Here is a 23,576-nt window from a genome sequence, read left to right as displayed (position 1 = left end):
CCCAGGGCTACTTCCTACATCAGCACACCTTCTCCTCAGGGGGTTCGTATGCTCAGCAGGTGTCTGCCCTGAGGTAAAGCTCCTAGTCCCAGTTCTCAAGATAACAAAAGAAAAGAAACTAAATTAACAGAAATAAATAGTAGCACCAGTTTCTGTGTCCTACCATGATCCTCCAGCTGTCTGTCTTCCTGCTCTGCACTCACATGCAACCCAAAGGTAGCTTGGTTCTCTGCTGTCAAGGCGAATTCCCCACTCTGTCACTTCAAGTGCAGAAGGTGGGGGCCCGCAAGGATTCTAAAAATTAATACTGGCCACTCCAGGCTTGTATTACACTCCCAAGATTAGAGCTTTTCTCTGACCTTGGCTTGGTAAACGCTGCCACCACCCAAATGCAAAAAAACCCCTTTGAACCCAGAAAGGAGCACTTGGGAATTCCTCCCTATAGGGTACCCTCAAGCCCTTTCACACCCCCTCCGGGGAAGAGCTGAGAAAGAAAACAAAGGAAATTAGCTGTGGCTACCAGCTAATCAAACAACATGCACAAACCTCTTAGGACACCAAAAATCCAATCCTGTTCTTAAAAAAGGTAAATTTTATTAAAAACAAAAAGGGAAACAAATACATCTGGAACTTAGGCTTTTTGCTAGATCTTGAGAAACCATTACAAAAATTAAGCACCCAAAACAGTTTTCTTGGGGGTTCAGCTTAAAGGTTACAAGCAAACAAAAGCATCTGGGGTTAGCACAGACGAGATCCACAAGCCAAAATAAAAAAAAATAAACCTAATCATGTCTATTTAAACATGCCCTGTCCAATAATTTCTTCTAGGTATGGAAGATGAATTTTTATACTTGGTTCAAGCCTTACACAGCATTCCTGCTGCCCTCTGTTCCCCTCTTTCCCGAAGGGGCACAACACACAAACAAAGGTAAGTTTTTTTCCCCCCCATTTTAAAAAGTTCTAGCCCTCCCATTGGCTCTTTTGGTCAGATGCCCACTTTTTCCTTTACCTGGGGAACTTCGTTAACCCTTTACAGGTAAAGCAAGCAGAGAACAGCCACCAAGAGGGACTTTATAATTAACTAGCTGGCTGGGTGTCCATAAAAGGAAGCAACCCTCCCTCCCTCTCCCCTTCATTTATCACATCTGCTCTGCTCCTTTCTGGGAGCTGAAAGTGAGAAGTCTGTCCACCCTCCTCAGGCTGGGCCCTTCTGAACTGTCAGTGCCCACATATCTTGAACCCTGGTCCACAGGGCTCCTCAGTGCTAGTAAGCATCAACCTGCCACCCAGTGTTCTGCTAAGTATTGTCAGAATAGGAGCTGAACTCCAACAGAGGACCCCAATCCTGGACTCTGACTGGCAGAATGGTGAGGGCCCTGATTGGTTCACAGCTTCTATATAAATCCAACACAGGAACAAGAAGTTGTCCATGCAACTGGGTTCTCCCTGCTTTGGACTGCTTCCTCTGTGATACCTGTTTCTACTGCCGATCTCCTGGTAACCTGACCCTGCCTGCCTTCTGACACCTGACCTCCATTTGCCCTCTGGTCTGTCTTGGTCTCTGACCTCCTGGTAGTGGACCTGGCCTGACTCCTGCTCTGACCACTAGGCAACACTGCCATGTCCCAGTTGTGACACTGAGCTCCTCCCTTCTTAAAGCACCTCCCCTAAGATTGGAATGCCTGGCACGTGTGGCAGGGCAGTGCTGCCTGAACTGCTTCTTGCTGGTGTAAGATTTATACACCCCATCACATACCACCCCCCTGTGGCACCTGTCACTGAATCAAGGACTCCTCCTTCTAGGGAGAAGAAATCAATGTTCTGGTGCTTCTGTCCCTCTTGAAGATGTACCTGGAAGTTATATGGCTGGAGCAACAGGTACCCTAGTGTTTTACCATGGTTTGTGTCCTTGATTGTGTTTAGCCATTGTAGACAGGCATGATACTTCATCAGGAAAAAGGGGTTTCCTAACAGATAATACTTCATGGTGTCCAAAGCCTTCCCCCCCCCAGCCCCAGTTACTGAATACACCTTCTCTCAAGGGAACAGTTTCTGACTAATATGAAGAATAGGGCGTTCCTCTGTGTTGAACTGCTGTGACACGACTGCCCTTAGCCCCACATTGGAGGTGTTGGCTTGAAAGACGAATGGTTTTGTGAAGTCTGGAATAAAAAGTACTGGTTTCTGACACAGGCAGTCTTTTACTGCAGTAAAGGTCTTATCACAGGCTTTGGGCCGCTGGATTGTTTTGGTGCTGTCATCTTTCACAAGATCCATGAGTGGAGCTGCAGTGGTCGCAAATCCTGGCACAAATACCTGGTAATATCCTGCTAGTCCTAGGAAACATTGTACCTGCCTTTTCATCTTGGGAATAGGGCAAGACGTCAAAGTCTATGCTTTACTGATGAGTGACAGAGCTGGCTTTTCGCACCATCTACCAAAGGTATGTCACTTCCTGGTGCCCTATTTTACATTCAGCCATATAGGCTGTCAAACTGGCACTTGCTAGGGACTGGAGGGTGCCTGTGATGTGCTTCAAATGGTCCTCCCGGTGGCTTCTCTATATGGCTATGTCATCCAGATAAGCCACCACCCCATGTAGGCTGAATGGCATTGTGCAGAATTGATAAAGCCCAAAAGGAGTAGAAAAGGCTGTCCTTTCATGGGACTCTGGTGTTAATGAAATTTGCTGGTATCCTTTAGATAGGCTGAGAGTGATGATGCTGGTGGACACTTGGTACAACCTATCTACCATAGCCATGGGATAGGCATCAAATTTAGAGATGGCATTCGCCTAGCAAGTCAATGGAAAAAACTTGTCATACCCCCCCAGCTTAGGCATGAGTACTGTGGAGCTCCTCCACTCAATATGTGATTTTTCTAACAGCCCTGGGTGCAACATGGCCTGGAGTTCCACTTGCGTGAACTCCCAGATTTTCCTGAGGAGTGGCTGTAGTGTCTTTCAAATGTGCTACACCGGTGTGATCTCAATATGATAATAGGCTACCTGGGTCTTCCCTGGCAGGGCTGAGAACACAGTGGAAAAGGATTCCACCTTCAACCAGAACAGAAAGTTCAGATACAGCTGAAGTTCATTCCCTACCTGAACTGGTTCCACAGACTGAGGTATGGGCGCCTCAAGACCTAATTCTGGTTCAGGAGAATAGAGAGCAATGAGCAGTGTCTCCTGGGTTTTCCTAGGTTTATGTGGTAGATTTGTGTTCCTTTTCCCCTTCCCAGTTCTCTGATTTTGTAATCCACTCGCCCTACCCATTTTACCACTTTAAAGGGCACTTGCCCCTTGGCCAGGGGTTTGGATTCGGAGCTCAATGGTAACAGCAGCACCTGATTCCCCCACCATCACTAGAATACCGTCAGACAGGCTTCTTGATTGTAGATCTGCTCCTGGGCTTGTTGGGCCGTGAATACGTTTTCTATGACAAACCTTTTGAGTCTTTTCCAGAGTTTAAGTATGTATTGAATCTTGTTATCTGCCCTTGGGGCCTGCACTTCCTACGTCTCCCAACCTACTCTGAAACCTGTCATAGGATCCCCCAAGGCTGCCTCCCATACAGGAAATCAAATGGGGAAAACCTGTTGGAGGACTGCAGTACTTCTCATATGGTGAATAGGAGAGGAGTGCAGCAACAGATCAGAATGTTTTTTAACATTCTCTTCAGAGTGTGGTTAAATCATTTGAGAAGGCCATCCATTTGGGAGTGATAAACCAAAGTCCTCATGGACTTAACCTTTAATAGGTTGCACAGTTCCTTCATCACCTGGGACATAAAATTGATCCCTTGATCAGTCAGGATCTTTCATGGTACATCTACCCTGCAAAAACCTACTTCCGACGTGATCACCACCACCTTGGCGTAGCACAATAGAATATCTTCTGGTATTCTGTCATATAGTCTAGGATGATCAGTGTATGCTGGCATCCCATAATGCTGTTCTTCAGGGGGCTCACAACATCCAAGGCGATCCTCTTCTTCCCCAAACCTACCGGTTTTATGGGTTCTAGGCACCCATTCTTTCCTTATGCATCAGTCCCTGCCAGATAGGGACTGCTTGCATCCGCCAGGGTTGATGTGTTATTTGCCACAACTGCTTTTATCCCTCTGTCAGCACTCTTGGAAATGGGTCCAGATCCATCTGGACCCTAGACTCCCCTTCAACTCTGTCAAGGGATAGAGGAATTATTTTTTCCATATCACACTCTTCATTAGGGTTGGAAAGGTGCCCACGTTCTCCATCAATTGTGGCAAAGTTATTTGCTAGCTGGTGCTCCACTTTGTGGCTACATGCAGTAGTGAAGGTTTTTTCTCTGTCGTCCTGCTCACCAGGTCCACTGGCAGTTCCCTTTTGCTGTGTGACTTGGCCCTATGGCCAGGTGACCTTTGGTCTCACATCTTTTGGGGTGAACCATGATTTTCACCCACTAGTCCCAAGACCTCACACCAGGTCAAAGGCCCTGGTCCGACTCAAAGGCCCTTTTGGCCCCTTGTGTCCTGGGTCTTCCCACTAGTCTTCCCAGTGAGGCTGTAAGGAACCCAGTCTATCCCTCTACGCTGGTTCCAGCCCAGTGACCCTTGCAGTGAGTGGTTAACATCTGTCTGGTCAGACCTCTTGCTTCTTCCCTGAGCTACTTCCTATACCAACCCACCTTCTCCTCAGGTGGCTCGTATTCTCAGGGGGAGAGAGGAGGATGTTTGCCCCTATTCTGAGTTCTCAAGTCAACAAAGAAAGGAAACTAAATTAACAGAAACAAACATTGGCATCAGCTTCTTTGTCCAACCAGAATCCTCCAGCCATTTGTCCTACTGCTCTGTGCTCAGGGGCAACCAAAAATAGTGTGGGTCTCTGAAGTGCTCCCTTCTGGGATCTCTTGAGAATGAGAGTTCTGTCTGCCTCCCAAGGCTTGGCCCTTCTGAACTGAGTCTCTCCCCTTTTAAGGCTCCTCCGTCAAGTTTGGCATGTCAGGTCATTATAGTAGGGCGGGGCTGCATGAGTCCAAAGCTGCTCTTTAATCTCTTCTTGCCTGGTATGGAGTTTGTACACCCCATCAAAACCCCCTCTGGATTCTATGTGGGCCTTTCTTCTTTTCCTATACTAGAATTTGGGGGTGGCGGGTTAGGGGAGGGACCAGGAGTTCCCCACATCTTTTTTTTGGTGAGCACATGGAAATCTAAGCAGGAGATGTCATTGCATGAAGTAGTATGAATTTATGTGGCAGCCCTTCTGCAGCAAGTAGGCAAATCAGCCAGTGCTGAAGGACCCATGCTGTCAAGGGAAGGAGAAAGAAGGGACCAGTGGATCAGTTCAAAAGAGCAACCAGTTATGCGGCATGGCTTCAGACTTCACAAATCTGAGGATTCCCTTCCCTGAAGATTTCCAGGGTATGTGGAGTTGGGAGGTCCCATTCTCTGCTCTTTTGTGCTTCCCCACACAATCCCCTTTCTCTGGAGGGAATTTTTTCCAGGAAACTGTGAGGAGACAACCTGTTTGCTCCGTCCTCCTCCTGCAGTTGTCTGTAATAGGAGATGCTTTCTGGATTTCTACCTCCTTCACCACATACTTGAGCGTTGTGCCTATCTCACAATAACACACTGTAGCGAAGCGAAGCCTCACCAGCGCGGCACCTCCTGCTGGTCATCTTGGGAATTAGCTCTTGTCCAGCCTGGAACACCCTTTCCTGCCTTAGGGCCCCCATGTCCCTCCTGGACCCTGGTGCCCCTTATCCTGGGGTTCTGCCCACTGCAGTACCCCCTGCTCTGGGTCTTCCCTCCCCTGGGAATCCCCATCCCTCTATCCCCACCTTGCCTCAGTGGCTACTGCCAGTCATCATCTAGCCCCTTCTCACTGGGGCAAACTGCAGTCCACAATGGCCACTCATCATTGGCAAGGGGGTCAGATCAGCTGCCTCTGCCTAACCTTGGGCTGCCCCTCTGCAGCCCCAGTACCTTCTTAGGTCTTACCCAAGGCCTCAGCCTGGGGAGTTGCCAGGCTGGAGATCCCCAGCTCCTCTACCCTTCCCCAGCACTACTCAGCCTCAGGTACCCTTGCTCCTTCAGGCAGCTAGGTCCTTCTCTCTCTCTCTCTCGCAAGAGAGAGACTTTGACCCAGCTCCGCCCCCTGCCCTTTTATCAGGGCCAGCTGTGGCGTGATTGGCACAGCGGCCACAGATGCAGCCACACCCAATCAGCCTACCTTTTTCAGGAGCAGGGCAACTGCCCTGCTACACACACGTCTTGTTGTGGTTGTCTATCAAACACAAGACCATGTGAAGGGTACCAAACAGTACCTGTAACAGGGTGGCAAACTCTAGGAACTTGCGTGCTGACCTCCTGATGGCAGATGCTCAAACTGTGCTTTAAGGGGTAGGGCAATTACTTAGGAGTCATAATGGCACATGAATCTTGTTCATTCCAGCCAGGATACAAGTGGCTGTTGGGAGTTTAGTTAAGGCAGGGGGATCTAGGGACTGAGATAGAGAAGGGGGGCAGCGAAAACTCAGCAGATTTGGTTGTATGAGTTACCAATAAAGCCAAGGGAGAGGACAAGTATGGGATATATGCCGTGTTTGTATCCTCTATTTCAGAAATGCACTATGGAGAATTTGTGGTACTGTCAGTGTGTGGAGTTCTCCCGCTGTTCTAAACCATCTGCATTGCAGTGTCAGATATTGGTGAAGTCAGGAGAAATTGTCCAACGAGAAAAGCGAGAGCAGTGTTCCACTCAAGCATTACATTAGGTGTGTCACGTAAGCCTATCAAACATTAAGAAGAACCGTCTCCCCAGCTACTGGGAGCCAAGAAAAGAAACTATCTTGTTAGATCCTAAATGAATTGAGATGAAGGCTGCAGTCAGCAACTCTGATCTCTCCCTGTTACCATTAATACTAAAATACTGCTGGTTCAATTGTGCCTGATAGGTACAGCTGTGTGCTGAGGTCAGGGCAGAGCTGTACTGCCCCAGTGGGAATTCTGGGAGGGATTGAGCCTCAAAGAGTCCCTAGTACACAGGAGAACTTCACTTGCTGAACCTGTCCTGTGTGCTCCTCTTTGCACAAGCTGTCTCCACTACCCAGGGCAGGCCGTTGTCCTGCTGCCTATTGGAGGATTAGCAGGGAGCTGTACCCATACTCATGGATCTGCAACTGTACCTTGCTGCTGTACATGGGTAAAAATGTGAGGAAGTTTCCTTGCATCCTACCTCCCTTTTGTGGTCCCCTGCAGCAGTAAGACACAAACAAGCCTCAAATGTATTACGGCCAAACCCTAGAGTCTTTAATCAGGCAAAATAAATGTCATTGTTTGTTTTGCCTGAATAAGGAAAGCAAGATTTATCCAGTAGCACATTTGATCAAGAAATCCCAACAATGCCAATGAGACTAAAAGAAAAAGATAACACAGTAAAAGGAGAAATGAGGGGTGAATTTATAGGGAAATGTGGCTATGCCTAATTGCTGCTGCAACAGGCACAGAACTTTCATAGAATCATAGAATAACAGAGTTGGAAGGGACCTCTGGAGGCCATCTAGTCCAACCCCCTGCCCAGAGCAGGGCCAATCCCAACTAAATCATCCCAGCCAGGGCTTTGTCAAGCCTGACCTTAAAAACTTCTAAGGAAGGGGATTCCACCACCTCCCTAGGTAACGCATTCCCGTGTTTCACCACCCTCCTAGTGAAAATGTTTTTCCTAATATCCAACCTAAACCTCCCCCACTGCAACTTGAGACCATTACTCCTTGTCCTGTCATCTGCTATCACTGAGAATAGTCTAGATCCATCCTCTTTGGATCCACCTTTCAGGTAGTTAAAAGCAGCTATCAAATCCCCCCTCATTCTTCTCTTCCGTAGACTAAACAATCCCAGTTCCCTCAGCCTCTCCTCATAACTCATGTGTTCCAGACCCCTAATAATTTTTGTTGCCCTTCGCTGGACTCTCTCCAATTTCTCCACATCCTTCTTGTAGTGTGGGGCCCAAAACTGGACACAGTACTCCAGATGAGGCCTCACCAATGTCGAATAGAGGGGAACGATCACGTCCCTCGATCTGCTGGCAATGCCCCTACTTATACACCCCAAAATGCCATTGGCCTTCTTGGCAACAAGGGCACACTGTTGACTCATATCCAGCTTCTCGTCCACTGTCACCCCTAGGTCCTTTTCTGCAGAACTGCTGCCTAGCCATTCGGTCCCTAGTCTGTAGCGGTTCATTGGATTCTTCCGTCCTAAGTGCAAGACTCTGCACTTGTCCTTGTTGAACCTCATCAGATTTCTTTTGGCCCAATCCTCCAATTTCTCTAGGTCCCTCTGTATCCTATCCCTACCCTCCAGCGTATCTACCACTCTCCCAGTTTAGTGTCATCCGCAAACTTGCTGAGGGTGCAATCCACACCATCCTCCAGATCATTAATGAAGATATTGAACAAAACTGGCCCAAGGACCGACCCTTGGGGCACTCCGCTAGATACCGGCTGCCAACTAGACATGGAGCCATTTATCACTACCCGTTGAGCCCCACAATCTAGCCAACTTTCTACCCACCTTGTAGTGCATCCATCCAGCCCATACTTCTTTAACTTGCTCGCAAGAATACTGTGGGAGACCGTGTCAAAAGCTTTGCTAAAGTCGAGGAATAACACGTCCACTGCTTTCCCTTCATCCACAGAACCAGTTATCTCATCATAGAAGGCAATTAGATTAGTCAGGCATGACTTTCCCTTGGTGAATCCATGCTGACTGTTCCTGATCACTTTCCTCTCGTCTAAGTACTTCAGAATTGATTCTTTGAGGACATGCTCCATGATTTTTCTGGGGACTGAGGTGAGGCTGACTGGCCTGTAGTTCCCAGGATCGTCCTTCTTCCCTTTTTTAAAGATGGGCACTACATTAGCGTTTTTCCAGTCTTCCGGGACTTCCCCCGATCGCCATGAGTTTTCAAAGATAATGGCCAATGGCTCTGCAATCACATCCGCCAATTCCTTTAGCATTCTCGGATGCAACGCATCCGGCCCCATGGACTTGTGCACGTCCAGTTTTTCTAAATAGTCCCGAACCACTTCTTCCTTCACAGAGGGCTGGCCACCTCCTCCCCATGCTGTGCTGCCCAGTGCAGTAGTCTGGGAGCTGACCTTGTTCGTGAAGACAGAGGCAAAAAAAACATTGAGTACATTAGCTTTTTCCACATCCTCTGTCACTAGGTTGCCTCCCCCATTTAGTAAGGGGCCCACACTTTCCTTGGCTTTCTTCTTATTGCCAGCATACCTGAAGAAACCCTTCTTATTACTCTTAACATCCCTCGCTAGCTGCAACTCCAGGTGTGATTTAGCCTTCCTGATTTCATTCCTACATGCCCGAGCAATATTTATATACTCCTCCCTGGTCATTTGTCCAATCTTCCACTTCTTGTAAGCTTCTTTTTTGTGTTTAAGATCAGCAAGGATTTCACTGTTAAGCCAAGCTGGTCGCCTGCCATATTTAGTATTCTGGACTCCTTTCCCCCTCATGTTATTCTCCCAGGGGATCTTGCCCATCAGTTCCCTGAGGGAGTCAAAGTCTGCTTTTCTGAAGTCCAGGGTCCGTATTCTGCTGCTTTCCTTTCTTCCTTGTGTCAGAATCCTTTTGCTTTGCCTCTTTTCCCCCACTTAGGGCCCCGCATGGAAAGTGAACTATTCATTACATAACTAACGTTTCCAAGACTATAAGAACTGGAAATCAGAAACATTATTTTTTGTGGTAGTGCCCAAGGTGTGACAGGTGCTTTACAAACATGGAAGAAGACTCTACGCTGACACAAATAGTGTCCAGTCTAAGGGAGTGTTCTTCTTAGCATGGGTAGACAGACACACACTAGCTCTGCTCGAAAGAGGGCATTAGAAAATAAGTGTGGCCTCTGTAGCAGGGCCAGTGGCTCGGGCTACCCATCCAAGTACAAACCCACCCACCTGAGCCGCTGTCCATGCTGTTGCAACCTTACTGCTCTGGGAAGTATCTCTAGACAGCAGCTGGAAGCATACCCTAAAACAGACAAGACAGATGAAGGGCAGGGAAAGGTATATAAAAACATACAGGCAATGATGGCTCATGTCTTGTTAGTTCTACACTCTTGTTATATATCTTATGTTATAAAATCTATGGGATGTCATTTGGTGGGACACCCCTTTTTGAGGTTGAAGTGGGGAAGAGGAATGGGGCAATGAGATTGTTGGAAGCAGGAATAAAGGCTAGAGCTGGCTGAAAAAAAATCCCAATGAATCCCAACAGAAAATGTTTTAAACTATTTTTTTGATAAATTTTCTTTTTAAAAAAATGGCTTTCTGGGGGAAAACCTGAAATAGTAAAACGAAACATTTCCAGTTTTAAAAAAAACATTTTTTGTAAAATTTTGGGTTTTCAAGTGTAAGCAGAGTCAGAATGAGCTCCACCCTGACATCTGGTGGTGAGGTGTGGCAAGTTGTGGAGAAGAACTTCAGGGGCTGATCTCATTTGCATAGGCACACCCACCCCACTCAGAATGAGGCCATAGCTGCCCAAATGGTCACTTTGGCTGCTGTGGGATCCCCAGTGTCTCTGTTATTGGGGCAGGAAGAATAAATTGTTATTACTCTGATTATGGGAATCAAGGACAGTGGAACTGTACTTGGCCTTTTGTTATGATGGAGGGACTCACCATCAACTAAGCAGCACTTGCTAGGCAAGGGTCATGGGTTCCAAAACCCTGTGAATAGAGAGAGGCTGGGGATAAGTAGGAATACTTGGGGGCATAGGCCCCCTGGTGAGGGTATTACATGCTAATTGCACTTCCTCTGCTAATTTTGATTCCATTAGGAGCCTAGTTACAGGCTGTTAAGCTGAATTCACTTTGGGCTAATGGTGTACCAGCACTGCAGCTCCCCTACTACAAGCTGAAATCACTGAGTGTTGTGTTAAGTAGTGGGGGAGTCTGAAGATATATTGTGGAGCAGTTTGTGGGACGGCTGGAGTGGCTTGTGGACAGGCTGGTGGAGCAGTTCATGGGATGGCGGGAGCTGCTTGTGGGACGCAGAGCGGAGCAGTTCGTGGACTAGTTCATGGGACGGCGGGAGCTGCTTGTGGGACGCTGAGCGGAGCAGTTTGTGGGGCGGCTGGTGGAGCAGAGCGGAGTGGCTCGTGGAGCGGATCCGAGTGAAGCCCTATGGAGCTGTGGGGCAGTCAGCTTCAGATCATGTAAGGTGCCCCTTACCTCTTCCCCATCTCCACCCAGGTTGGGAGGTAAAACTCTACAGATAAACTTTCGAACTCTGGGGCTTCCCTGACCAGGGACAGAGACTTTGGGTCGTTGGACTTTTGGGACTTTGGGTGATTTTGGGTTGCTGGACTCAAGAACCAAAGAGAAAGGACATGCCCCAATTTGCTTGGGGTGGGTTTTTTTGCTCATGGGCTGTGTTATGAATCCTGTTGGTGGTGCTTCCCCAACATAATGCCACATTGTTTCTCTCTGTTATTAAAAGGCTTTTTGCTACACTCAGACTCTGGGCTTGCGAGAGGGGAAGTATTGCCTCTTGGAGGTGCCCGGCGGGGGTGGTATATATTTGTCCCAGGTCACTGGGTGGGGGCTCGAGCTGGTTTTGTATTGTGTTATTGGAATGGAACCCCTAGATACTGAACCCGGCCCTTGTTGCTGACAACTCTGATGGGCAGAAGGGTTACACAAGCAAAACCAATTTTTGGTTTTCCAAAAATTGAGAGCTGAACATTTTTACTGAAAAATGTTGTAGTGATTTTTTTTTTCAGTTTTTGATTTCCATTTTTTTCATTGGAAAATTATGACCACAATGAAAAAAATCTTTGAAAATGCTCATTTTGATCAAAAGGCCATTTTTCATCAAAAGAAAAAATGTTTCACTGAATAATTTCAAGTAGTAAAAAGTGAGGGAACTGAGTGGGAAGGAGAGTGGGGAAAGGAGGAGGTAGGAGGGCTAGAAGCATAGTAAGCAGTAGAAAGAAACTGGGTAGGTGAAAGGTTGCAGTGGTAAAAGTGGCATGAGAGGGGTGGGATGAAGAGGAGCCAACAACAGTGGCAAAACAGCAAAGGAGGAAGACATTCAGAGTCCAACAGGTCTCTGAAAGGGGGGTGCATGTGGACAGAACATGTCTCTCCTGCTTCCTGATATCATAACAAGGGAACATTCCCAATGGAAATTCCTGTTTAAAAAACCACAAACACTGTCCTCCCCTTTCCTGCACCTTCTAGTTTGGTCAGGCAAAATTCCACCCCTGCTGTTAATAGTTCCCCTCTCTGTTCAGATTGTGTAATTCTCATCCCAGCAGTAAAGAATGACTTCTTGTTTTAGCCATGCATCCAAAGTTTTCATCAGAAGCATTTCAGACAAACTTTCTCATACTGCCCCTGGCAAATGAACTGAAATAAATGAGTGTTCTTCCATCACAAACTGCTGCCTCTGATATCTTGACTACCAGGACTTTGTGTGAAGACAGTGTTATTGAATTTTGCACATATACAATACAAAGCCAATATCTCTGTAAGCAGGTTTTCTGTGCAGTGCAAAACTGGAGATGCTCCAGGGTACAATAGAAGTGACTTCCATTTTATGACCACTACACCTTGACACAAAATCATTTAAAGCCTCTGCAATAAATGGCTCTGATATTTGGTGCACCAGTGCTTTGGTTGTATAATGGTCAGCTAAGTTCACCTTGTAATTTATATCATAAAGGTAGCTATTGATTTCTTCACATACAACTTCTTGAGAGTTTGAATTCTTATTTAACTCTGGTCTGGAGAGTGATAAAGTTCCCCTTAGTGATCACTTAAGCTTCTAACAAATGTCCTAGAATGTAGTCTAAAATGAACATTTAATCTTCATCTTTTAAGACTGCTTCAAAGGAAAATGCCCTACTGGAAATTACTTCTCACAGTCACAATATAATGCAATTATATGGACCAATCTGGGCTCTATCAGGACCAGAGTTCTGTTCCCAGCTCTGCCAATGAGTCTGTGACCTTGGGCCAGTAACTTATTGTTATACCCTCACACCCCAGTATTCACCACTGTCATGTAATTAGGCTATGTCTTATACAAAGTATGCTTTGTAAGGTGTTGTTCTAAAAGTCTTGATCTGCTAGTCAGTAATCTCTCGTTGGATTGTATGTGATATTGTTGTATGTGAAGTTATGAAGTTTCACTATGTATGTGTTGCTGAAACATGTCCTGAGGTTGAAAACTCCCACAAGCAGCCTTTCAGGTATGACAGTAAAAGGGCCAAACAATGTTAATGGCTTATTGAGGAAATGCACACAAGCACAAGGATTACCCCAGAGGATTATCTCAGAGATAGCACTACACAACGGGAACTGTTTGACCCAAGTCACAGCAAAAGAGCTTTCAAGCAAGTGGGGAGAAGACATAAAAGGGGGAAAATGACATCCTGGGGGTACCTCACTCTCCCTACAAGAACACACTTGGAAACAAACAAACAGACTGAACTGTGGGAAGGGGAAGTGATGGTTCCAGGCTAGAAGCATCTTTAGCCTGTGTATGAAAATCTGGGAAAGGCAAGGCAACTTGTGCCTTAAGAATCTGCCAGACTGTTTATCACTCAGGGTGAGAATTTGTTAACTTATATCCTACCTATCTAGTGTGTTAAGATCAGTTTGCAGTTTTTGTTTATTTACTATGGTAATCTGCTTTGTTCTGTTTGCTATCCCTTATTATCACTTAACATTTATTTTTTTGTAGTTAAGACACTTTCTTGTTTATTTCAAAACCCAGTTTGTGAAATTAATACTGGGGGGAGGGACACTGTGCATATCTCTTCACATTGAGGAAGAGGGCAAATTTTCATGACCTTGCGCTGTGCAGATCTTTCTATACAGCGCAAGACAATATACCTTTTGGTATGCACTCCCAGGGAGGTGGGCACCTGAGTGCTGGGGCAAGTCCCTTAAGCTGAGTCTTCCCAGAAGTGATTTCAGTGTTTGTGTCTTTCTACAGTTAGATGTGGCCCTACCTGTTTGTGTGCTACAGAAGGCCTAAGAGCTTGGCTCAGAAGACAGGTTAAAGGGGGTCCAGGCTGGCAGAACAGGTGAACTCAATCGTATCTCAGTACATCAAGTGGCACCTTAAAGGGGGGCAACCCGTCACAGTGGTGTAGTCGGCAGGATAGTGTGCTCTGAGACACTGACGGTGATTTTAAGTGAGTTTTAAGTGTGTTGGCTAGAGAACAGACAAAGTGGTTACTGGTTTGTTATTTTCTGTTTACTTATTTCGGGCAAGAGAAGTAGGGACAGGAAAAGCAGGAAAATGAGTGAAAGTGAAGTTACCAAAAAAGTTGGAGCTCTACCGTTTGCAAGTAGAGGAAAATGAAAAGATGCATAAAAGACAGATTGATGAGCAAAGGCTGCACATCAGAGGGCCCTGGAACTGAGGCAGCTACAGGCTGATAAAGAAATGGAGGCACAAGCAGCCAGACAAAAAGCAGACCATGGGAGGGTCATGGAGATTCAGGGGCTAGCCTCTGAGGGGAAAAAAGAAAAAGAGGAAGCATCAACTGGCCATAATGGAGTGGAAGAGACAGAACGCTACACCAGGGGACCCCACCTCTCCAAAAATCCACAAGTGGGAGCAGTTGTGCCCTCCATACAACAAGTCTGGGGACATTGCTGAATATTTCATCACCTTTGAGAGGCTGTGTATGCTCCATGCAATTCTTGGGGATCAACAAATGACCACTTAGGTTGCAAAGTTGACTGGGAGAGCTCTGGACATATTCAATAAAATGCCAATTGGTGATGCTGTCGATTGTGGTAAATTTAAGGAATTGGTTTTAAAACAGTTTCAGATTACACTTGAAACATATAGAATAAAATTTAGAAGCCTTCAGAGAGGGACTGAATTAAGTAATGTGGCTTATGTGAACCAAATGAGATATTTACTGCATGAGTGAGGGGAAAAGGTATTACAAGCTTTGAAGCAATGTGTGATTTGGTTGCTCAGGAACAGTTCCTGAATATGTCTAATAATGATATAAAACAGTGTTTATGGGATTAAAAAGGAAGAAACGGTAGAAGACCTTGCAACTTTTGAAGATAAATTTGAACAATCCCAAGCACCTATTAGGAATAAGTCACAGGCAGAGGCATTTAAGTTTGGTGGGAAGCAAGGTCCCCATTTTACCCCTGGGAAGGTGGATGGGAGGTTGGACACTCACCTCCCCAAGTTCACTCCTGCTTTTACAGAAGATTTGGGATGAGGACTGAAGAAGAGTCCAGAAGGTGCTATCATTGTAATTCCACTGAGCACCTGAGAAAGAAATGCCTTGCGCTGAGTGGGAACAGGCAGCAGGCAACTCATGGAATTGCTCCTATCCAGAGCACAGAGGCACCTCAGGCAGTTGCCCCTTATCATGCAGGATTTGTAAAGATTGCCACTGCACAGCTAGGCAGTAAGCACCTAAAGGCTGTCAAAGTAAATGGCAGAGAACTTCCTGCATGGAGAGATACTGCTGCAGAACTCTCCATGGTCAGGAGAGACCTGGTTCAGGAGACAGACATACTGCCACAACAGATGGCAGAGCTTTTATTAGTAGGAGGTCACAAAATCCTTGTGCCTTTGGCTAAAGTGCACATGGAAACTGAGGATTTGCAAGCTGAATTAATCGTTGCTGTGGGCTCTCATAATCCTACACAAATTCTTCTGGGTAACGATTTTTTTTTATGTGGCTCAGGCTGTCCAAGGGTCTGTCAGCAGCAAGGAGGAATCTTGTGCTGAAGCCCTGCAAGAAAGAGCAAAGATACAGAAACCACTGAGGAAATGGGAGAGTGTCTCTTTAATTCCTCTGCAGCTGGCCAAAGCTGTTTGCTACCAGGGGTGGAGGTGGGTAAAACCAGCTCCTGTTCGGTGGCTATTCCCTCAGGGGATGAGAATGTTCTGCTTGATGGAAGGAAGACTGTCCATATTGCACCATCTAACAGCTTTAGTAGCAGAGCCACTCAATAAGTCATGAGCCTCAGGGCCCCCCCCACACCACACGGGGTGCCACCCATGGAGGGCCAGACTAACAAGATATTCCCAACTATTCATTGGTCTGGACATACTACTGAAACCTGGGGAGGCCACAGGAAGTTTGTCTGTACAACTAGATGGAGCCTCAGCTAGCTGCTGCTACAGACCCTGCTTTCTTGTGCTGCACCTGATCCATGGTTCCTCACCTTGGCTTTACCTCTTTGGTCTAATACCCAGTTTCTGACTCGCCTTCTAATTCTGATTCCTGGTCCCTGCCCTCAGCATTTGTCTTCTGGCTCTGATAACTGTTTTCTGACTTAACCTTGTTTTCTGCTTCTGACGTCTAGTTCCTGACCCTGGATTGACAAACATCTGATTCCAGACGTTTGGCCCTGGCTCTAGCCACTAAGCTGAATACCCATAACTCAGACCTGACAGCTTCCACAGACCACCTACCTCCTCCTCATCCAATGCCCTTGCGAGGGAATGGAAAAAGACAACGTTTTGGTGGGACTCTGGGCATGCAGGAGTGGGTCAATCAAATCCAGGAGGAAAATCAGGCTCTGAGGGCCCAAAGATACAGCTGATGGGGAAAAATCGAAGCTTTCATGACTAGGTAGCTCATTTGCAAATGGGAAGCACGATGCTCCAAGCTCAGGATGCTGCCCCACCCTCAGAACAAGGCCCCATTGTGCTTTTGCCCAAATGGTTTTACAGGGCCCAGTTTAGAGGCTTCTTAAATCAGTGCTGCCTGCTGTTTATACTTCACCCTCAGACCTATCCCAAGGACCAGACCAATGTGGTTCTGATGATAAGCCTACTATCGGGAGAGGCTTTAGGGGCACAGCGAAGTGCTGACCAATTGGAATGCTTTCCTCAGAGCCTGCTCCGCCATCTTTGACTTCCCCCATTCCCATTCAGCTGAGGTCACCATTCAGAAACACTGGAAAGGACCAGGGCCCACTATCACATATGCTGCTTGATTCCATGCAGACACCAAATGGAACACAGCAGCCCAGCTGTGCCAGTTTAGGGCAGGACTCAGCAAAGAGTTAAAAGATAAGCTGGCCCAGGTGAAGGCTCTATGGACTTAGTCACATTCATAGATTTCATCTGTCCGCATTGCTAATCTGCTGCATAAGCAAAGAGCGGGTACATGCTGCCACTCTACCCACATGCCCCCAAGCCCTTTCTGGGACCCATCCTGAATGCTAAGACTAAGACAGAGCACTTCATCCCTTGTGACCAACTGCCCACAGCAACCACCCCCCCTTCTATTTGTGTGCGTCTTTTGTCTGTCTGGACTCCTTGACCATATCTGACAGAGGATCCCAATTTCTTTTGATTTTTTGGTGTGAAGTTCTCCAGTTATTGAACATCTGCACCTGCTTTCATCCATGTACTAGATCCAAACAGAGAGTGCAAACCAAGTGTTAAAACAGTACCTGTGGTGTTTCACCAACTACCATCAGGATAACAGGTCCACGCTCCTCCTGTGCACCAAGTTTGCATATTACACTGACCATGTCTTCACAGGCCAAAGTCCCTTCTTTGATAATTATGATTTTCATCCCATGCTCCCAACTGCCTCCCAAAACCTGGCAGCCTGCGATATAGTCCAGCATGACAAATCCCAGTGAAAGGGAAATGGGGAGGGAACAGGTGTTTCCATGTGGTGGTGTGGACTCCGCTTAAAGACTGCTGGACACCATTTGACCCACTCCTCTCCAATGTTTAAGACACAACTGATTAGACTCAATTGAGAGTCTACTGTTTCTGTTCAGTGATTACCAGAGCTGAATTACTGATAAGCAGGTCTAGGGGCTAAATCTGGGACTTGATGTGGGGACAGTGTTGCAGTGAAAGACAATGCAGAGGCTGCTCTAGTAATGAGGTTCCCCAGAGGCGATGCATGGGGTGGGGGGTATGTGGAGTCAAGTGTCCCCCAGATTGGCCTGCCAGGGGAGGGGGGAGAAGGGCTTCCTTCTCCTGCTGCGCCTGCGCTCCGGCGTGTTCGGCTGCTCTCTCTGGCAGATGCATGGATTTTATTCTGTAATAAAAAAATTAAGTTTTTTGTTCTGTAACTTAAGTTTTATGATTCTTTATTTCTGATGGAAATAATTTCCAACACTAAAAATAAGGGGACATCCAATTTGTGTGGAAAGTAGCTAACTTTATGACTGAAATGAGGGACATCCCTTGAAAAGAGGGACTTTTGAGAAATACGCTCATATGTACAAAGCACTTGTATAATTGCACGACTGAGCCCTTACATGATCAAGTAAAACAACACTCAGTCCTCTTCCACCTACCCTGTTTAGATCTCATGTGTGAGTATATGAATCCTAGGACAGGGACTAAGTTCATCTTAATTACAGAGTGCCATGTTCATTTTGCAAAAAGAAAAGGAGTACTTGTGGCACCTTAGAGACTAACCAATTTATTTGAGCATGAGCTTTCGTGAGCTACAGCTCACTTCATCGGATGCATACTGTGGAAGGTCTTCTGCAGTTTCCACAGTATGCATCCGATGAAGTGAGCTGTAGCTCACGAAAGCTCATGCTCAAATAAATTGGTTAGTCTCTAAGGTGCCACAAGTACTCCTTTTCTTTTTGCGAATACAGACTAACACGGCTGTTACTCTGAAAAATGTTCATTTTGGCTATTCAAATGCCTATCCCATTTCTAATGTAGCTATTTTCACAGGAAACACCTGTGTTTCCTTGTGAAATGTTTTGGATCAAATAGATATTTACTCAATGAACTGGAATAATTTCCCACTGTTCTGGTCTATTGAGTAAATAATAAGCATTTTTAAAAATGCTTAAGTAAAAATACAAATTCTTAATATCACTATGTTGTTTTCCTGGCTTGAAGGCTAGGAATTCCTCAAACAGCATATACAGTTTTCTTGTGTTCTTTGAAACATTAATAGATACCTAATATTTAAGCATTTTGATATGGCAGACACAACATACTATTGAGTATATAATGTATTTAAAAAATACCATTAAACTGAAATTAATGGGCCAAACTCAACCTTTATTAGAGTTGATCCATGTGGAATTGAGCTCAGAGTGTTTTTGCTAATTAAATTAATAGAATAATACAAATTGGATTATTTGAGGCAAGGAAGTTTATAACAGTAGGTCATGTTGTTCACATCTCTCTCAGGGATTAAGGGTATGTCTACACTACGGAATAAGGTCGAATTTATAGAAGTCGGTTTTTTAGAAATCGGTTTTATATATTCGAGCGTGTGTGTCCCCACAGAAGTGCATTAAGTGCATTAACTCGGCGGAGTGCTTCCACAGTACCGAGGCTAGAGTCGACTTCCAGAGCGTTGCACTGTGGGTAGCTATCCCACAGTTCCCGCAGTCTCCGCTGCCCATTGGAATTCTGGGTTGAGATCCCAATGCCTGATGGGGCTGAAACATTGTCGCGGGTGGTTCTGGGTACATATCGTCAGTCCCCCCTTCCCTCCCTCCCTCCGTGAAAGCAAGGGCAGACAATCGTTTCGCGCCTTTTTTCCTGAGTTACCTGTGCGGACGCCATACCACCGCCAGCATGGAGCCCGCTCAGGTAACCATCACCCTATGTCTCCTGGGTGCTGGCAGACGCGGTACGGCATTGCTACACAGTAGCAGCAACCCATTGCCTTGTGGCAGCAGACGGTACAATACGACTGGTAGCCATCCTCGTCATGTCCGAGGTGCTCCTGGTCGCCTGTGTGAGGTCGATCGGGAGCGCCTGGGCAGACATGGGCGCAGGGACTAAATTTTTAGTGACTTGACCAGGTCATTCTCTTAAGTCCGGCAGTCAGTGCTATTGAACCGTCTTATGGTGAGCAGGTAGGCAATATGTCCTTCTGCACCGTCTGCTGCCAGCCAAAGATGTAAAAGATAGATGGAGTGGATCAAAACAAGAAATAGACCAGATTTGTTTTGTACTCATTTGCCTCCTCCCCTGTCTAGGGGACTCATTCCTCTAGGTCACACTGCAGTCACTCACAGAGAAGGTGCAGCGAGGTAAATCTAGCCATGTATCAATCAGAGGCCAGGCTAACCTCCTTGTTCCAATAAGAACAATAACTTAGGTGCACCATTTCTTATTGGAACCCTCCGTGAAGTCAACCCTGTAAGCCGTGTCCTCAGTCGCCCCTCCCTGCGTCAGAGCAATGGCAAACAATCGTGCATCTGAGTTGAGAGTGCTGTCCAGAGCGGTCAAAATGGAGCACTCTGGGATAGCTCCCGGAGGCCAATACCGTCGAATTGTGTCCACAGTACCCCAAATTCGACCCGGCAAGGCCGATTTAAGCGCTAATCCACTTGTCAGGGGTGGAGTAAGGAAATCGATTTTAAGAGCCCTTTAAGTCGAAATAAAGGGCTTCATCGTGTGGACGGGTGCAGGTTTACATCGATTTAATGCTGCTAAATTCGACCTAAAGTCCTAGTGTAGACCAGGGCTAAGTGAGTGCCGAAGAGCCAGCTGCAGCCAGGGCAGTCTCCTAGCAACACACTGGACACAGCTGATTTTAAGAGGGGCTGCCTGATTAACTGAACTTCCTAATTGGTGGAGGGGCAAAGCTAATTACTGTTTAACCCAGCAACAGCCAGAGCTCACTGGCTGTGGCTGCTCAACCTGTTTTTGCCAACAGCTGCGCTTGGTCCTGCTTCCTATGTCTGCTCCTGCCTTGACTGCTTCTGTGCCTGATTCAGTCCCACTCTTCTCTATCCTTGACACCCTGGGCTCTGACCCCTGGCTCCGCTTCCTGACCGAATCTCCAGGTCACCCATTGGCTCTGGCTGCAGCTTCTGATCCCAGATTCTGACCCTCAGCTGTGCTCTAACAGAGAGCACAGGCCTCCAAGTGTCCTGTGGCCCTGATCCTTGACTCCAGCTCAGCTTGGCTCTAACCTCCAGGTCTGTCTTTCCCTATGGCTCTGACCAATAGGCCCAACTGCCCATGTCCGGTCATGCCCTTGACCGTGAGATTTAAGGGGTGTATGGGCCTTGTTCTGGCTCTCATCACAGGGATGAATTTCACCTCCCAGTGCAGGATTATTCCCTATGTGATTTTCAGGCCTTGGTCCAATTTAGTTTTAAATGCTTCCAATGATGACCGCATCCCCAAAGACTGCTTCACAGTGTAACATAGGAGAAACGTGTTCATGGTGAAACCTGATATCACTCATACCTCCTCTGGTCCAGCTCCTGCTGCATCTGCCGGAAGTGCATCATCCAATATTGTCAATTATTGCTCTGTATCTAATTTTCTCTGGGAGAAGACTGTAACCAGGAAAATCTGGCAATAGTTAAAGTCCTCAGATTTCCTTGACTCCTATCCATCTGGTTTTAAGCCCAGTATAGCGTGGAAAACCACACTAGTCTCATCAGTCAATGATTTTCTTCCAACAGTGGATGAAGACTGAGTATCTATGGAGATTCGTTTAGATTTCGCAGCTGCCTATGTTACCAGCAAACACTCCCCCACTACCATCAACTTCCTGGACACCACGGTCAGCTTCAACAATGGAACCCTACAGACAACTGTATACAAAAAAAACCCCATGATCACCACACCTACCTTCACAGATCCCGTGACCACCTCAAACACACCAAGAAATCTGTTTTCTACAGCCAGGCACCCATACCACAGAATATCCTCTGAAGAAAATGTCCAGGATACACACTGGAAACCATTAAAACTGCCTTCACCAAACAAGGACACTCCACCAGAGACTTAGATTGCATCATGCAATGGGCCACCCAAATACCCTGAGAAAACCTACTTCAATAGTAAAACCCCCCAAATCTTCCCTATGAACCACACACCCCTAGTCGTCACCTACCACCCCACACTGGAACCCATATGGGATATCATTAAACAGTTATGACCCATACTTGATGGGTACCACATTCTGAAATAAATCTTTCTCAAACCCACTCTTCCCCAACTTCTCCAAGTGCATCAGACACAAGCTCCCCACAGAACCCACCAACTCAAAGCAGTTATGATATGACCTTGCCATAACAACATATGCAAAACCTGCCCACATAACTCCACTGCTACAATGATCCCCCCTCTCCAAAACACCTTTCAAGAGCCAGGGCTCCCATGCATGCCTACCACAACATGTGGTGTGCCTCATCAGTGCACTAAATGGCCCAATAACAACTGTGTGGGAGAAACAGGACAATCACTATGCTCCTGAATGAGCTCTCACAGAAAAATGATAGAAGACAAAAATGATAGAAGACAAAAACACCATATCACCTGTGTGCAAACACTTTTCACAAACTGATCGCTGTATATCTGACCTCTCAGTTCTTGTCCTCAAAGGAAGCCTGCACAACACCTCCAAAAGATGAGGTTGGGATCTTAAATTCATAATGTTGCCAGATGCTAAAGTCCATGGCCTTAATAAAGACACTGGATTTATGGCTCATTATAACAACATGTAACCCACTAACCAGCCTTTGTCTTATGACTGCAGAGGTGTTACCATGTTGCAAGATACCATTCAAATTGAAGTGGGCAGTTAACGCTTTATGTTTAACCATCTGTTCCACCTTGTATTTAGTTGTGACAAATTTGGTTATCTTTTCCAGACCTGAAGAAGAGCTCTGTATCGGCTTGAAAGCTTGTCCTTTTCCCTAAGAGAGGTTGTTCCAATAAAAGATATTCACCCACCTTGTCTCTCTAATATCTTGGGACCAATATGGCTACTACAAATACTGCAAACACAGAGCAGACTATGTCAGTATCAGATGATGAACTGCATTTCGTGTTATGTGTTGAACATGTGTTTAAATCTTCTGCAATGGGGTGTTGGCAGCTACAACGGCTCGGTTCAATATCTAGGGTTTCCTCTTATCAATACAAAACAAAACCGGTTCAAGCCCCACCCAGTAATCTGGGAAAACTAAATTCCACCCCAGGGTGCTGCTAAGAGGCAATACTTCCCCACTCACAAGCACTGAGTCTGTTGGATAACAAAAGAAAATATTAATTAAAGCGGAACCAAGCATTAATTTATGAAAATACCACAACCATGATTCAAAAAGCACATAAACATAAGCAAACACCTACCCCATAGTGTGTTGGGCACTGTCCTTTGCCTCAGTTTCCCACCCTGCAGTGTAAAAGTCTGACAATGGATGGCCCTTTAACGCACCGGACCCCGTTCCCTTGACTGCACCCTCTCAGTTGGCTGGCCTTGGTTAGCAGAGATGCAGAGTTCAGAGATGTGTTCACATCCCACCCCTGAAAGTGGGGGTGGGGCACTGAGCAATGTCTCTGCTGCTGCCAGGTGCCTCTGCAACTGGCTTATTGCTGCTGCTATATCTGCAGCTGTTTGCCACAGCTGCCACTGTTTACTCTGCCACCAGTGGTTGCTTGCTGCCGCTGTTATCTCTGCTGCTGCTTGCCACTCACTGCCACTTCTATGATGCCATGTTTTGAGGTTCCATCGCTTAGCCCTGCTGTCAGTGGTTTCACTGGGTAGCAGAAAACATCATAGACAACTAGTGCGTCCCCATACTGGCACTCCAGCTTGCTCTCA

This window comes from Natator depressus, chromosome 1 (assembly GCF_965152275.1).
Source record: "Natator depressus isolate rNatDep1 chromosome 1, rNatDep2.hap1, whole genome shotgun sequence".
Taxonomy (NCBI): Eukaryota; Metazoa; Chordata; order Testudines; family Cheloniidae; genus Natator; species Natator depressus.
This window is presented reverse-complemented; position numbering follows the sequence as displayed.